Source organism: Delphinus delphis, chromosome 7 (assembly GCF_949987515.2).
Source record: "Delphinus delphis chromosome 7, mDelDel1.2, whole genome shotgun sequence".
Taxonomy (NCBI): Eukaryota; Metazoa; Chordata; class Mammalia; order Artiodactyla; family Delphinidae; genus Delphinus; species Delphinus delphis.
This window is the reverse complement of record NC_082689.1, coordinates 17,060,789-17,076,890: the sequence shown is the minus strand read 5'-3', so window position 1 is coordinate 17,076,890 and position 16,102 is coordinate 17,060,789. Positions and strand designations below refer to the sequence as shown.

Sequence of the window (16,102 nt, the reverse complement as noted above, 5' to 3'; positions counted from 1 at the left end):
GTTCAGAGCATGGCAGCTTGCTTCCTCAAAACCATCAAGGAAAAGTGTCTGCTAGCACAATGTAAGCCAAAATCTTATGCAATTTTTAATGGAAGTGGACTTCATCACTCTTACTGAATTCTGTTTGTTAGCAGCTATCATGGGTCTAGCCCACTCTGAAGAAGGGAGGGGATTACATAGGTCATGAATACTAGGAAATGGAGATAATTGGGGGTCATCTTAGAGTCTGTCCACTACAGGGAGCTAACATTTTATTGAGCATCTACTATGTCAAGGTATGACACTCGAACTGTTATGTACAATGCTCATTTACTTGGAGGTCCAGCTCTCAAGTTGTGTGGACTTCAGAAGCATGGAAACAGGAAGGATAAAATTGTTAACTGTAATAAAACTTTTCCCCTTTTGTACCGCAGTTTTTTTCAGCTGTAAGAGAACAGGGTCTGGATTAATGACTCATCCAGTTCTTTAGTTTCATCCTTTCAGGGCTTTCCATATGCCTGTCATTGACACCTTTCCCAGTTTTCCAGATTCCTTTTTAATTGTGAAAGCCAACATTATACTCACTTTTTATAAAGCGTTGGCTTGAGTGTGACAAGGTTATAAAGAGTTACTATAGTCTACAAAATGTACCTCAGCACAGCATTTCTGAAAAATAGAACATAAGCCACATTTTTGAACATCAAACAATTTTTCCATTAATTATGAAAATTTACCGTAAAATAAGCCTATTCAAAAAAATTTAAAAAGAAAGGAAAACGATATAAGCAAGAAAGAAGGGATGAGGGAGAAGTGATAAGAGGTAAGGTGGAAGCAACTGAGGTTTATGGAACAATACTGTGTACTGGTCAGGATGTTAAGGGACATTAGACCTTGTAACTTTGTTTTGAAATTTGAGCAATTATTTTTTCAAAGCCTTTCTCATATATTTTATATACGTCTATCGTCTTCAAAAACTCTGTCCCTGTGTGTTCCTTGCATTTTCTCCAAATTGTCAATTACCATCTCATATCACCCCACTCCCCTCCCCAATCCCTTGAGATTAATTTTGTAGAAAACATATAACATATGCCTTTGATAGCAAGCTCAACCTGTTCATATTTCTGCTCTCCTTAGTAGGAGAAAACATTCCCTCCCAGGATCCCCATGATAACTGGGTTTCAGATCTAATCATGAAAACCAGCAAGGAATTTACTGGTTTGCTGTCTACCTGCTAATGCTGGTTGGAGCTAGAACTGAAATTCAGGTGATGTAGATTGTGATTCTCATCTTTCATGAATCAGTGATGGTTCCAATTTGTGTTAGTACAGCCCTTCTCCACTGGGTCAGCAGCCTGTCTGGATTCAATCACAGTTTCTAGCCTGGGTTTGACTCAGTAGCTCAGTATAGACACACTTCAATGCATGGTCTTTTACTGCTCTAAGGCCAGTTTTCAAATAAATAACTGGCTAAATGATTTCCAGATGCTAAAATAAAAACTATACAGATGCAAATATATTACATTTAATTTCAAGGCTGTTTAGGGTTTTTACTGTGCCTAGAGAAGACAGCTATAAAAAATGCACATCACTTTAGCAGAGCATACTTCATCAATTACACCATTAACAATAACAATGTGGGAAATAAAGAGTGAAATTGAGTATAATAAAGCAATGAAGTAAATGAATATAAACAAGAAATGGAAATCTCCAAGCAATGAATTAATATTGAATCATAGCTACCCAGAGTACTGTTCTGGTCTTTCTTGAAAATATGATGGTTCTGACTACCAATCAACAGGATTTTTAATCACTTTTCCCATAAGCAAGTTTTGGGACTTGTGCAACCATGCTCCTTTTGCCTGTTCTCCTTATAACCCATGGTACACTCTCTCAAGATGGCTCTATGAGGGGTAGTTCATGGAATAAGGAGCTCTCCTGTCAATCAGCCCCAAAACATTGGGTTCATTAGCACCACTCAGACTGTATCTCAGCACTCGTATAATGCTGGGTGAAAATGGATTAGTCATCTCCAAGGTTACATGACTGAATGTACAAGTGGGCACAAAAAAGGGGAGAAGTTAGGGTACAGATCTGTCCTCACCGTAGCTGAAATGACATCCAATCAGAAATTGCCCACTGTATTTAAAAACATGTAAATCGACACTCAGACTAGGTGGCATTGGAGGAAGGCCTCTAGATATACAACATCCCAGAAAGAAATTAAAGTGAGAGTTTCACGAAAATCAGATTGATAATTTGTTTATGGAAGCCATGACCTTAAAAATGACATGATCTCATTATGTGTAAGGTTTTAAACTATGAATTCATGATGTTTCTTGGGAAGGTAGAAAGGAGAACTATGTCATTGAATGGGTCTATAAAAAATTTTAAAAATAGGACATTTAAATTAATTCAAAAATCCTTTAAGAGGAGAAAAGTAGATCGTAAAGAAGAGAAAAATAATCTAGCTTCATGTGAATTCATTTGATAAACTAAGAATGCTGAGTCAACTGTCTTTTTATAGCAATTCTTGTAAAGTCATGAATAATAATGGAAACCCTTTGGTTCCAAACACATCACTTGACCAATAGGCTAAAATAACCATGAAGAGAGAAATCCACAAAGTTTAGTGAGGGGAGTGGGAGTGAATACAAATTTGATTCCATCAGAGCTGAAGCAGAGAGAATCTCTTAACAGTCGTGTCAGTATGATAGTGTGGACGAGGTACCTCTCCACACATACCTAAGATGGGAGGAGCTAGATACAAAGGTGCTGCAGCTGTCCTTTCATCCTTGTAGGTTTTAACTTGAACTTGAAGCTTTCTCTCTCATTAGATTTCCATCTCATTGCTTCTGTATCTGTATGTTCCCATTCAGCCTGGCTTCAAGTTGGCAATTTATGGTCTTGTTTTTTTAACTCAGTAACTTCCCTTTAGTCTCCAGGTCTACCCATCTCCTTCAACCCTTCTCATTAAAGCCCAGAGACCAGTGAACTCTGCCTCAGTATCCAGTACTGGCTCCTGATCCTGACTTCAACACCCCAGTCCTCAGTTTGTCTAAATGGAGGGACTGTATATATTCCTGCAGAACCAATTTGTGAGACCAAAGCAAGTTGTCCCGGATATAGCATAATCTCTGAAGATTCCACTGGTACATGTCTCTTTGTGTTGTGCCTCATTGCATCTGAGAAAGTAAGATGGGTCATCAACAGCTCTACTGGAGCCACCAGAGAAAATTCAGCCGGGGTTCTTGCCCATGCCACATCTGCTCAAACTGGCATGTATAATCCAGAAATACTGCTTCAGTGTGTGTAGCCAGTGTTTCCTCAGTACATAAAGGTTGTAGGTTTCATTAAGTTGGACTAGGTGAACTCCCTTGAATAGACCATCCAAGACATCTACCTTACTGCAGAAACAATGCTAGCTCCTTGTACTTTTTTTTTGTTTTAAACTTCAAATCCTACAACCACTGTTTATTATAAAGGTGATCCTTGATCCTCATGATGGGTTCATCAGTAGGATTTCTGGTAGTGAGCACAGGCACCAGGACCTACAAACATTTTGGATTCACAGTAATGAGGATCAGCTGCCAGCAGGATCTAGTCATACAGGGTGAGGATGTCTTTGATCTCCACCTTGGAAGCCTCATCCATGTATTTCTGGTAATAGGCCACCAGGGCTTTGGTGAGGGACTGGTAGATTGTGTAAATCTGGGCCATGTGACCACCACCCTTCACTGAGACTCAGATGTCCACCCTAGAAAATCACTCCTTGCCCAGAAGCAGAACAGCCTTCAGTAGCTTATATTGCAGTGTGCATGGCTTGATCATCTCCAGGGGTGCCGTTCACCCTGATGAGGCCATTGCTCCATTTGCAGTGTGCCATGGCTATGGCCATCTTCTTGCTTGCATCTGAAGATCTGCACCAACTGCAGAGGGCCCTTGGATCACAGGGCTGCTGGTGTAGACAAGAGCTCCTCACCTCATAGTGCTGTAACCAGAAAAGTGTTACATGTACACATCTTTTGCTTGCATATTTTCTATCCTGCACTTGCTCTCCAACTTTGCCTTATGTCTCCCAGACTCCAGGAAAGAATTCAACTGTTGAGGTTGAGGGGAAGCCAGGAAGCATGGTGTAACAATCACTGGGCAACAAGTGAGGAGACCTGGTTTCCAGACCTACAGATGCCACAAACTAGCTGTGTGACCTTGAGAAAGACACCTAGGTCAGGTGACTCACTTACAAAATCAACAAGTTAGTCTCAGTCAACAAGGCTCTCCTTATAGCTCTAACTTCCAATGGGTTTTATCAGAGAAGATCTAGTATTTTGCTGTATTTAAGAATCTGTGTTTTCCAAATTCTAACTGGATGGATCAAAAGTGACAGGAACTTAGCTGAAGTTCTAGTGAAAGAATCTTTGCATTTTTGCCTGTAGTTTTCTCTCCCTAACTTTGTTCCCACCACAAAACTAAAGAAAAACAAAATATCAGTGGTTTATTTTCACATCTATGAAAAAGAAGCTTCCAAGAGACTTTCCATTCGTGCATTCAGATTTATTGCACTACGAACCAGTGGGCTCCCGCTGCATTTATTTAAACTTCTGTCACTATAATTGTGAATATAGCCAGAGGTCTCCTGTGGACTGTGAGAAGAAATGCTGAATGGCAACAAAAGTAAACAAAGCAACATCTTACTTTCTATTCTCCTGGCTGCACCAGTGGTTTTTAATGACATAAGAAATACCCAGAAGCTACAGTTGAGTTAAGCATGAGCATAAATAAAGTGACAATGCAGCAAGCTAAAATGCTCATATTCTAAATTCTAAAATCAGATTCCTTTCTCTCCAGGCAACCTTCAAGCTGAAGTTATATTTCTTCCCCCCTTACAAAATTTATTTCACCAGATTTCTTTTCCAAAATGGAAACTGTAGCTCAGGAAACAGAGTGGACCTCGGGTGAAGTTCATCTTATGTCCACTCCCTTCCATCTCTTCTGTGCCCTTTGACCCTGAAATAGGCTCTTTTCTCATCCTCCCCAGGAACAGAGCATCTTCAGGATCTCTCAGGTCCCAAAGTAAGCCCAGTAACTAAGGATTACAACAGTCCTAAATATGGAATAATGTAAATGGTTGCTCTCTTTTTGGTATATGTAGCTTATCAATAGAGTGATCAGGGAACTGACCGGTTCTAACTATTCTAACTGGCATTTTATCACAGTTAGAGCTAGGGTTGTCCAAAGTCTAGGGGAGGTGGTAGGAGCTGTAGTGAATAGGTATCTCTAAGTTACAGTGGCAACACACACACAGTGCATCAGGTGAGACATGAATTGGGGCAGGTCACCTGAGATTCAGGTAAACAATTGTTATGAAAACCTGGATCAGATTGGCATCAATGAGATTCTGAATGAAGATGCCACTGGCATATGAAGCAGGGGATTAGGATCAGGGAACTAGACTTCTAACCACATCTCCAGCACTGATTAACTTTTTGGCTTCAGGAGAAAATTTTCATTTTTTCTGAATCTGTTTTCTCATCTGAAAATATATTCATTTGGTTATTTATCAAAGTAAAGTTCCATTTAATATTTTGTGTGTGTGTGTGGTACACGGGCCTCTCACTGCTATGGACTCTCCCGCTGCGGAGCACAGGCTCCGGACACACAGGCTCAGTGGCCACGGCTCACGGGCCCAGCCCCTCCGCGGCATGTGGGATCTCCCAGGACCGGGGCACGAACCCATGACCCCTGCATCGGCAGGCGGACTCCCAACCACTGCGCCACCAGGGAAGCCCTTAATATTGTTTTAAAGAGTGAATAGTTGTAATTTACAGGCAAAGGGAAGAACAAGAGAAAAGAAACATGGAAATCTGAAAACACTCAGCAAGTTAAAAACCAGAAAATAATATGACCAAACTGCATGAACTTAAGAGCGAGGCAGATGAAGCTGGAACTATTTGTTGACAGAGCTGTGAAGAAGCTTTCATGTCATATTGTGGCATCAGAACCATGTAGACTAGGCAATGGAGACACACTGACTGTTTTTAAGTAGGGAAATGGCGTGATCAGGGATGTGGTTTGCTTTATTTCTTGGACTATGAATAATGCTATGTCTCTTTTTAATATTGAAGTTTATTTACTTAAGCCTCCATTTCTCAGATAAGCAGGGACTCCAACCTTTTTCTCTAGATCTCCACCCTACTTCCACCAATAGTCTAAGACTAGTCTAAGAATTATATAACTAACTCCAAAGAGAATAATCATGATCCTAAACAATGGACTACAGGCCAAGAGGGGGGGAAATGAGATCTGTTTTCTGCTGCTTCTGCTTCTGTCACTGACGTTGTTGAAAAGTGGCTTTCTCATTTAGAGAAGTGGCTTCTTTATTGTTTTTTTAAATAAATAAATTTATTTATTTATTTTTGGCTGCGTTGGGTCTTCGTTGCTGCTTGCAGGCTCTCTACTCTTCGTTGCAGTGCGCAGGCTTCTCATTGTGGTGGCTTCTCTTCTTGCGGAGCACTGGCTCTAGGGGCATGGGCTCAGTAGTTGTGGCTCGTGGGCTCTAGAACGCAGGCTCAGTAGTTGTGGCACACTAACTTAGTTGCTCCGCAGCATGTGGGATCTTCCTGGACCAGGGCTCGAACCCGTGTCCCATGCACTGGCAGGTGGATTCTTAACCACTGCACCACCAAGGAAGTCCCATAAGTGGCCTCTTTAAATCTGATATTTTCCCTGCTCACTGCTGCAAGGATCACATTGCTTGATCTAAAATGTTTTGTTTTTTTTTTTAAGTGGAAAACAGTGGAGGTTTCTGTCCAAGTTATGGTGACCTCATGTAGACAGGGAGCTCTACACCACCGTTACCTTGATCTTTCAAATCCAATTATTTTTATTTGTTTACACAGTCACTTCCCCAGATTTCCCAGGAAAGTTGTATCAGAACAAGTTCTGGTATCTACACTAGACCCACAAATTCCCTTTGACCTTCTTATTTTGTCTTTTGAGTCTCAAAGTCCCTTCTCGCATTCATTCCAAGTCCATACCTATTTTCTATTACAGAAAGAGAGACATTTCTTTGTGGAGAAAAATCATGCTGTGTTACTACTGTATTTTAGATAACAGCCTGGAACAATTTCTCAAAGTGAAAGCAACCTGCACAAAAATTACATGGGGATGACTAATCAAAGAAATATAGATTGCTTAGATTACTGGGTCACTTCTAGACCCAATAAATGGGACTAAAAATGGGCTAGAAATCTGCATTTTTCAACACATTCTTCCAATTCTTCCAATGGTTTTTTCCAAAAGTATGAGAACCACTCGCAGAGCTGTTGAGGATAAATAGACCAGAAGGACACCAGAAGTGGGAGACTGATTAAGAAGTTATTGTAATCATATAGACAAGCAATTATGAGGGTTATTACTGTGATAAGGATTGTGGTCAAGGAGGAGAGGGAGGCATGCATGAGAATCATTTCAGATGTAGATTTCAGAGATGCATTTCATCTGTTGGTAGCATTCAGATTGGAATCAAGTTGATCCAGCTTATAAGTGTGTATGAGGTCACCACTCTTACGAATGGTTCTCCCTGCAAATTCCTCAGCTACTTTGCTTCCTGACTGGGCACAATGCACCTGCGTCCAACTGATTCAGCATTTCTACAGAATGGGGGCTTGGAAGCAGTTTTGGTTACACTTTTGATCATGCTTCAGCTACTTTATTTTACACTCATAAGCACTAACACAAGCAGCTGGGATATAAAAGGAAGGCATCAAGGTGGATGGATGTTAGACAGACCCTATGCTGGGATAGCCAACAGGAGCAAGCCGACCACTGTCCACTTGAGATGCGAACACACATTTTGCAATTCATTCTGTTACCACATGACCCTGCCAGGTCCTGAGGGCAGCTTCCTGAAAACTCAGAAACCCTAAGTGTATTGCCATGAGTCCTCTTGTGCTTTTGAATCTTCAGTCTAAAACCACCAGAGTATATACAAGGGATCAGCAGGGATGAAGACATGAAAGAACAGAAAATCAAATGTCACACGTTAAGGCAGTAATCCCCACACTCTGTTTTAAGGGACACTACCTTTCAGGGGTTCAGTAGGTTTGTCTCAACAGCAAACACAATAAAGTAAATTGGTCAAATACAGGCTTGAATGTTAACCAACTCTCTCTACCTCACAACTACCTAGAACCGCTAACACAATAATGGGCCCAGAAGCTGTAGGGTAACACTTAAGATTGCACACCCTGCAGCAGGAATGCTGAGGTTCAGTTCCTAATTGGGCCACTTACAAGGGTATCAGTCCTCTTTGTGCTTCAGTTTCCCTGTCTGTAAATGACAAGGAATAATCATACCTGACTCACAGAATTGTCAGGAAAATTAAATGAGATAATGAATGAAAGGGCGAGGGCAATGCTTGGCACATGGCAAGTACTCCATAAAACAAGCTTAAAAAAGAAACAAACAAACAAGAGGGCAAGTAGCACTTTGTGAACTGACTTGACCTAGAATGATTTAGGGAGTGATACAGGATGATTATATTTTTGGCTACCATTTGAACTCCATAGATCTGACCATATTTCTTGGAATCTTGGAAGTTGATCAGGGAGAGAAAAACATCAAAATGCTCTTCATTCATATATATTTTTCTTCTGGAGAACTTATTTTTCTGATTTCTAAGTCAGAGACTGTGGTTTGAACAAGATTGGGATGTCTATAGGTAAACATGAAAGTCTATAGTTTTTTTCTCTACTGAGATCATAAGAAAAAGAATAAAGTCTATTCCCCTGTATTTCTGACACTGGGCATTAGTGCCTCGACTATTGGAAAATTAAATAAATGCTTACTGAATAAATTTCCTTATAGATATCTCCTTAAGCAATTTGGGTAATGAGAGAAGAATTTGCTGTTCAGGTTATTTGCGTAAAAATAAAACTGAAACTCCTAGGTGAATGGCTCACAAACCATGATCTATGGACCACTGGCAATCCGAAGTGAATTCCTTGCTTGGGTGACAACTTGAGAGATCTCAGAGTAAACCAGATTGTCAAATAATGTTGCCTACAGGAACCTGACATAAAAATGTGTGATTCCTATTAAATATCAGCCTTCTGTCTCTATTGGAACCCACTGCAGGAAAATATACTGTGACAAAACAACCTTTTAGTCAGTGTATGAATAGTCAATTATTAGGAATCTCTGGATGTCTGTAGCATAGGTAAAGTTACGTTAATTTATGTGAAGCAGTAGTTTTCAACTGTGTCTACATTTTAGAATCATAAGGATGGGGAGATGGGGGAAAGGCTTTAAAAAGTAATCATACTCCAATAAAGATGTTAAAAAAAAAGTAATCATAGGGTCCCAAACTCAGAGATTCTAATTTCGTTTGTTATAATTATATTAAATAACTTGTTTGTGTCATGTTTCACAGAATATTCGAAGGTAAGTAGCCATTTTCTCTAAAGGGAAGATTGACAGAGACTATCCAGGAGAATTTTAATGGAAAAGTTGGTAAGAAGAACATGAGAATACTTACGAACACCCAGTGGGTGGACTGCAAGTGGCACTTCTAGAAGTGGGGACAAGAATGAAAACTAGGAGGTAGAGGCATAGAAAACACAATCTTCCTATGTCTCTTTTTTGCCAAAGGCAGTTAAGGGTGTTCCTGGCAATGAGCCCTGGTAGAAGAGCAATGATGATGACAATGATAATGATGAATATAATGAGGAGAGTTAACAATTATCAAGTTCCCTCTATATAGTGGGAACTGGAGTTTTTCTTATTCAATTCTTACAACATTTCTAAGAAACAGATATCGAATGAGCATATCCAGTTTCCAGTACATACTAGTCACTATAATTTTTCTCCTCTCCCTTGTAGAAACAATTTGGGATACTTTGATCTTTAATAACTGTTGAAACCAAGAGTCAACCAGATGAAAAATTAATGGACTTTCTTGGGAAATTAAAAGCTGGTTCAATTATAAAAATTATTTTTCTAACTACATTTCCTTGATGCTCCAGAAGACATGACTGAAAGACAGATACACACACACACACACACACACACACACACACACACACACACCCCTCTCTTGTGAACTATTGACATTGTTATTTATGAAAGCCCTCAGGAAGAAGTCAAAGAATTCTTTTTCTAGTTGCCTGGATTCCAGGTGCTCTCAAAATTAGAAAGATGTTCAGCTACACCAAGCATGCGAGGCACTGACCCAATATCATGTGGAACCCGGTGGTCAACCAGAACACCTGAAGTGAGGTTTGAATCCAGATGGCCAGAATGATTCACTTTAGGGAAAGGCATTCTGGCTTATGTCTAATTGTTAATGTCTTTATATAGTTATCATAGTAGTTAAAAGTTCTCAGTTATTTTCTGAAAACTTTGTGTAAAGGGAGCAATGCCTGAAAGTTTGTTCATTTTGCCTCTGAATCACACAGACCTTCCAGACAATCCATTTAGGAAACGTTTCTTAATTTTCTCACTTACCACTTTTGGATAATATAAAATAAATCTGTGCTCAGCTTTTGCCAAGACAATGCACTGAGGGCTACCAGTGTTCCCTGGGAATCATTACTTTGTTTTGGTTTGCTTGGGTTCAGACCCCTTGAGATGGCCCTTGAGTTTCAGGTTCATTTAAACTGCTGAGTTGGGCCTGGTTTCCATCTGCAACCATAAAATTTATTTGAATTTCTCCAAACTCAGCCCAGGTTTGCTGAAAACTCATCTAAGCGTTGGCTAGGGTTCATTGAGAGGTTTGCAGATCTACTTGATTATTTAGCTGTTCAGAACCCCAATTTTCAAATTGCCAGGTGAGAATTTTACCTGGTTGGAAATACTCTCATCTGGAGGTACTTGCTAGCTATTCAAGCCCAAGTCTAAAAGCTGCATTTTTTTAAGTGTTAAGATATCTGAAAGGCAAATACATGTCTCCAAATCTCAGAATGCTTCTTGAATTTTTCCCCAAATGAATAGTAAAAACATACATTTATTAAACCCTTCTTGTATAGAGCATGTGCCTTTATTCCCTGCTAGGGTCTCCTTTTTCATTGGAAATTACTGAGATATGCTTTCCAACTGACTCATGTGAATTACAATTTAGCAAATGTGAATGAAGTGGGAAAGTGTCCTGATTTCAAAATCATTTAGAGACTAAAGAGTGGGTGGAGACAGTGGTACATGTGGAAGTATATGTGTGCCAGTATGGGTGGACGGATGCAGCTTTATAATTAAAGGCAGAAGAATGGATGATGGAATACATTTTTGAGTTATGGAGGGACATGCAGGGCAGTTTCTAGTGAAGTGTTGTGTCACAGATGAAAAAAAATTAGTTCCAAAATTTCAGAAGATTTAAATACAATTTAAAAATTTGTCTTTTCAAATAAATTTTAGGAACAGTGACTAATTTTATTTTTTCTCCCCCTCCTTCCTCCAACAAGCCTTGCTAAATCTAACTTAAACTCAGATACTTCAGAATGATTTATATCCAAGACATTGTCATTATTTTAAAACATGTTCTTCACTTGTAATAACTTTTGGAATACTGCTAATCAGCTACTGTTTCTGCATATCCAGACCGATACATATGGCTAAAATAAAAACTACAATTAAGATTTAAAATTAGTTTGAGGGGCTTCCCTGGTGGCGCAGTGGTTGAGAGTCCACCTGCCGATGCAGGGGACACGGGTTCGTGCCCTGATCCAGGAGGATCCCACATGCCGCGGAGCGGCTGGGCCCGTGAGCCATGGCCGCTGAGCCTGCGCGTTCGGACCCTGTGCTCCTCAACGGGAGAGTCCACAGCAGTGAGAGGCCCATGTACCGCAAAAAAAAAAAAAGAAAAAAGAAAAAAAAAATGAGTTTGAAATAATTATAGCTAACATTTTAAAAGATCATTTTGATGGATCTCTAGTAAAATTCAGGTTTGATGGTGCCAATATCTAATTTTACTTTGTCACTAAAAATTCCAATTAGGTATCATTACTATAAATTTCACAGTCCAATAATAATTATATGAAAACAATTAGAAAATAAGGCAAAAATTAGAAGGTAAGGTAATGAGTTACATGGATAATAGATTATTTTATTTAATTATTTTCTGGTACAGAGAAACCATTTCTCTAAATGTGCTTATAACACAAAACTGGCATATATACATATTGTTACAATTTTACACAGTCCATCCTGGTGAATATTCCAGATACAGTTAGAGACACCTTTTAGAGGTTTCATAATTCTGCTATTTTTGTTGTTGTTGTTGTTGTTCTTTTGCAGTACGCGGGCCTCTCACCGCTGCGGGCTCTCCCGTTGCGGAGCACAGGCTCCGGACGCACAGGCTCAGCGGCCATGGCCCACGGGCCCAGCCGCTCCGCGGCATGTGGGATCCTCCCGGACCGGGGCACGAACCGGTGTCCCCTGCATCGGCAGGCGGACTCCCAACCACTGCGCCACCAGGGAAGCCCAATTATGCTAATTTTTATCTTCTCTATGAAACTTAAAAATGTTTGCTACTTACAAAGTGCATATTAGTCCCAATGATTCACACATAAAAATTCACTATTAAATCAGGGCATACTCTATGAAGCCTGTCTTCAATGGTAGTTCTGATTCTAGAGAAAAGGTATTTTTCGTGGCATAATTATTTTCATCTATTTGGCCTCACTACCCACAGCTGGTGGACGCATCCACGGCTAGATTCCATGCCTTTGCCGTAGACCAGAATAATCCACTGATTTCCTTGGGCACTTTGGAAATTAATGGCGTTGTCTAACATTTTCATTCCTGATCTGGCTTGTAATCATTGCCCTCCTGGTTTGTGTGATGCTCCTCAAACGAATGCAGACCTCAGGTCATTTAACCCTTCCCAGCTTAGCCACCTCTGGATGCTTGCCACCCACAGTCTACCCCCCAAGACAGAGACCTACAGTGCTCCATTTTTTAAGCTAGTTTAAATGTGAACTCACTTGCACCAAAAGAGATTAGGGAGATGTCTGAGATTAAAAATGTCAAAGGCGTTATCTTTGTCTCAAAACGTGTATAACTGCTAAAGGACCTAGCTGGAAAGTATTTAAGCAAAGAGGAAAACAATCCACAATATTTGTGTCTGGTCCTTTAATCTTGTCTTTATCATTCCAGGAAAAAAAATAGATAAGAATTATATTTTAAGAAATCTGTGTGTAAAATTCAGGGTCACTGAATATGCTTATCTCATAAAGATACTTCTAGAAGTTCTAAACACAAAAGTAGATGTTTCCTCTGAAACAAAGGTTTTAATTTACAAGTTTTTTAAGGTTATAAAAATTTATTTGCATATTAAAAAGCTTCTAGTTTGGCCAACCTTTTAAGGAGTTATATACATTCTGTATTCATCAAACATTTATTCATTCCATCCATGATTTAGTCAATGTTATGGGTTAAATTATGTGTGTCCCCCCTGCCACCCCACTCAAAATTCATGTGTTGAACGTCCTAACCCCCATTTCCTCAGAATGTGACTGTATTTGGAGACAGCCTTTTTACAGAAGTAACTAAGTTAGTATGAGGTTGTTAGGGTGGACCCTATTCTAACCTGAGTGGTGTCCTTATAATAAGAAGAGGTACGGACGCAGACATTCATAGTAGGACGATGGTGTGAAGAGACAAAGGAAGAAGATGGCCGTCTATAAGCCAAGGAGAGAGGTCTGGAACATGTCTTCCCTCACAGCCCTTGGAAGGAACCAAACCTCCTGCCACTGTGGTCTCAGACTTCTGGCCTCCAGAACTGTGAGAAAATCAATTTCTGTTATTTAAGCCACTCAGTCCACAGTACTTTGTATAGCAGCCCTAGCAAATTAATACAATCAATGAAACTGCATTGGGCAATCAACCATATGGAAGGTGTGCTAGGTCAAGTTGTAAAAAGAATGCCAAGAAGATTTTAAGAGCTAGGGATACCAAACACTGATACACAAAAATGAGACAGTGAAGGGGAAAGTGATGTGGTGGGGAATGGAAGGGAAGCAACATTTGTGGAATAGCTGTAGATGGCAGCCCTCTGCAAATTGTTTGACATGGGTAACCCAATATAGAACATACCAACGACCCAAGGAAGCTAAATGGTCCTAATGATAGTGGTGAATACAGAAGGTCTCTTGGCCAACCTCACACAGAAATACAGGAATTCTTTTTAAATCTCTCTCTTTCATTTCCTTAAGGAGGAAAGAAGATCCAGGGTGAGGAGGGAGCAGCTGACTCGAATTTGCCATCTCGGTCCTTGTGATTTCTGTACAGGAGCATCTTCCAAGTTGATGGAAGGGCTGGGTGGCCTTGAAGATTCCCTCATTTTTTATGATGTACAGGGTGTGTCCAGAGATGATTTCTTTTCTAATAATTAAGTAATAATGTTTTCCTTTGGCCACAGAGTATTTCCTCCTTTTACTGCTGTATTTGCCCCCAAAGGCCATTTCAACAAAGAAGGGAGGTGACATCTTTCATCACCTGCATGGACTAGGTGTTCTCCTGACAAGTCCACTTATAGAATGGATGCAGTCTGGCCTCTTCTCTAGTACCCTCAGCAGTCAAGTTGTCTTAGTTAATTCTCTCTGCAGCCTTCTAAAAATTGTTCAGTCTCTCTTTTATAGGCAAGATTAAGATCATATTTTAAGTAAATAGCAGAATCTGGATTTGAACTCAGAATTCTGTGAATTCCCAACACCTATCCTCTGTCCACTCCCTGCAGTGGTGGAAAGTGGGTAGAATTCTGGCCATTTAAATGAGCATAAGGCTATTGGTCCCACAACAATATTTTAATCGAATAGGATTCAACTTCACTGTGTGTTAGAATCACCTGAAGAACTTTTAAAAGCACAAATGACCAGGACCATGTCCCCAAAGATTTGGTTTCAGCTGGTTTGAGGTGAGCCAAGCATCAACACTTTTATAGGTTCCTAGAAAATTCTAATAAACATTCAGTGTTGAGAACTTCTACCATAAACAGAAGCTCTACACTATTGGGGGAAGATAGGAATAGGATATTTCCTTAAATTTTCAAAGCAAATGAAATCTGTTAAATAGAACTTTTATAATTAGCTGAAGAGTTTTGACTGATTTAATAGAAATATACAAGGAAGGGACTTCCCTGGTGGCGCAGTGGTTAAGAATTTACCTGCCAATTTAGGGGACATGGGTTCAAGCCCCCCGGGAAGATCCCACATGCCACAGAGCAGCTAAACCTGTGCACCACAACTACTGAAGCCCCTGCACTGCACCTACTGAAGCCCGCGCGCCTAAACCCGTGCTCCACAACAAGAGAAGTCACCGCAGTGAGAGGCCTGTGCACCTCAGTGAAGAGTAGGAGCCGCTCGCCACAACTAGAGAAAGGCTGCACACAGCAACGAAGACCCAATGCAGCCAAAAATAAATTTAACAAATATATATATATACAAGGAAGTAAAAGACAGAAATCAACACACAACTGGACATTTTTTCTCAGAATATTCAATTTGTAGACATTATTAATCATTGTTATTAATTTTTAAAAATATTTATATCTTTGTCAAACCCCAGAAAAAATACTTAGAAAATCAAAACCCAGATATGTATGATCCGTAGCTAAAATATATGTCTTTGTTCCTATAAATTTTACTTCTTCAGAAATAATTAGAAACCTCTTGCTGAGAAATTTGTACAGCCTGTCTTAAGGTCCTTCATCAAGATACAGTCCATCCTACTGCCCAGTTCTTTCTCATTGTTCCAGATCCAGACTGTTCATCTGATGCTTCGCTGAGAACTAAATGTTTTCTTTCTTCCTTAGGCTTCAAGATTGAAGTCATGGTTTCACTATTTGAAAAATGCTAAACTCAAGCTGAACATGGATTTTAGTTCCACTGCCATGTTTAAACATTTTTTGATAGAAAAAGCTTTATTGCCACTGATTCAAAGCCACAAACATGCTTTGAATCCAATTCAATATACTTCTTATTTGTTTCTGATTTTCTGTTTTTTCCCCTTTTAATTATTATTAGAAGGTATAAATTTCCAGAAAAGCTTGGTCCTGACAAGGCTCCATTATTTGCACATGACAAGGTTTATCAAAAACAGTTGGATTTTTCTCAGAAGGCTTTTATGTTTCCTCC

The 16,102-nt window shown here is 39.8% G+C and overlaps 2 pseudogenes; one reads left to right on the top strand and one right to left on the bottom strand.

Moving 5' to 3' along the window:
* The first annotated feature begins 3,173 nt into the window (after window positions 1–3,173).
* On the top strand, window positions 3,174–3,342 carry LOC132427987 (small ribosomal subunit protein uS14-like; annotated as a pseudogene).
* Window positions 3,343–3,488: 146 nt separating this feature from the next.
* LOC132427986 (small ribosomal subunit protein uS9-like) lies at window positions 3,489–3,922 on the bottom strand (annotated as a pseudogene).
* Between the last annotated feature and the right edge of the window lie 12,180 nt (window positions 3,923–16,102).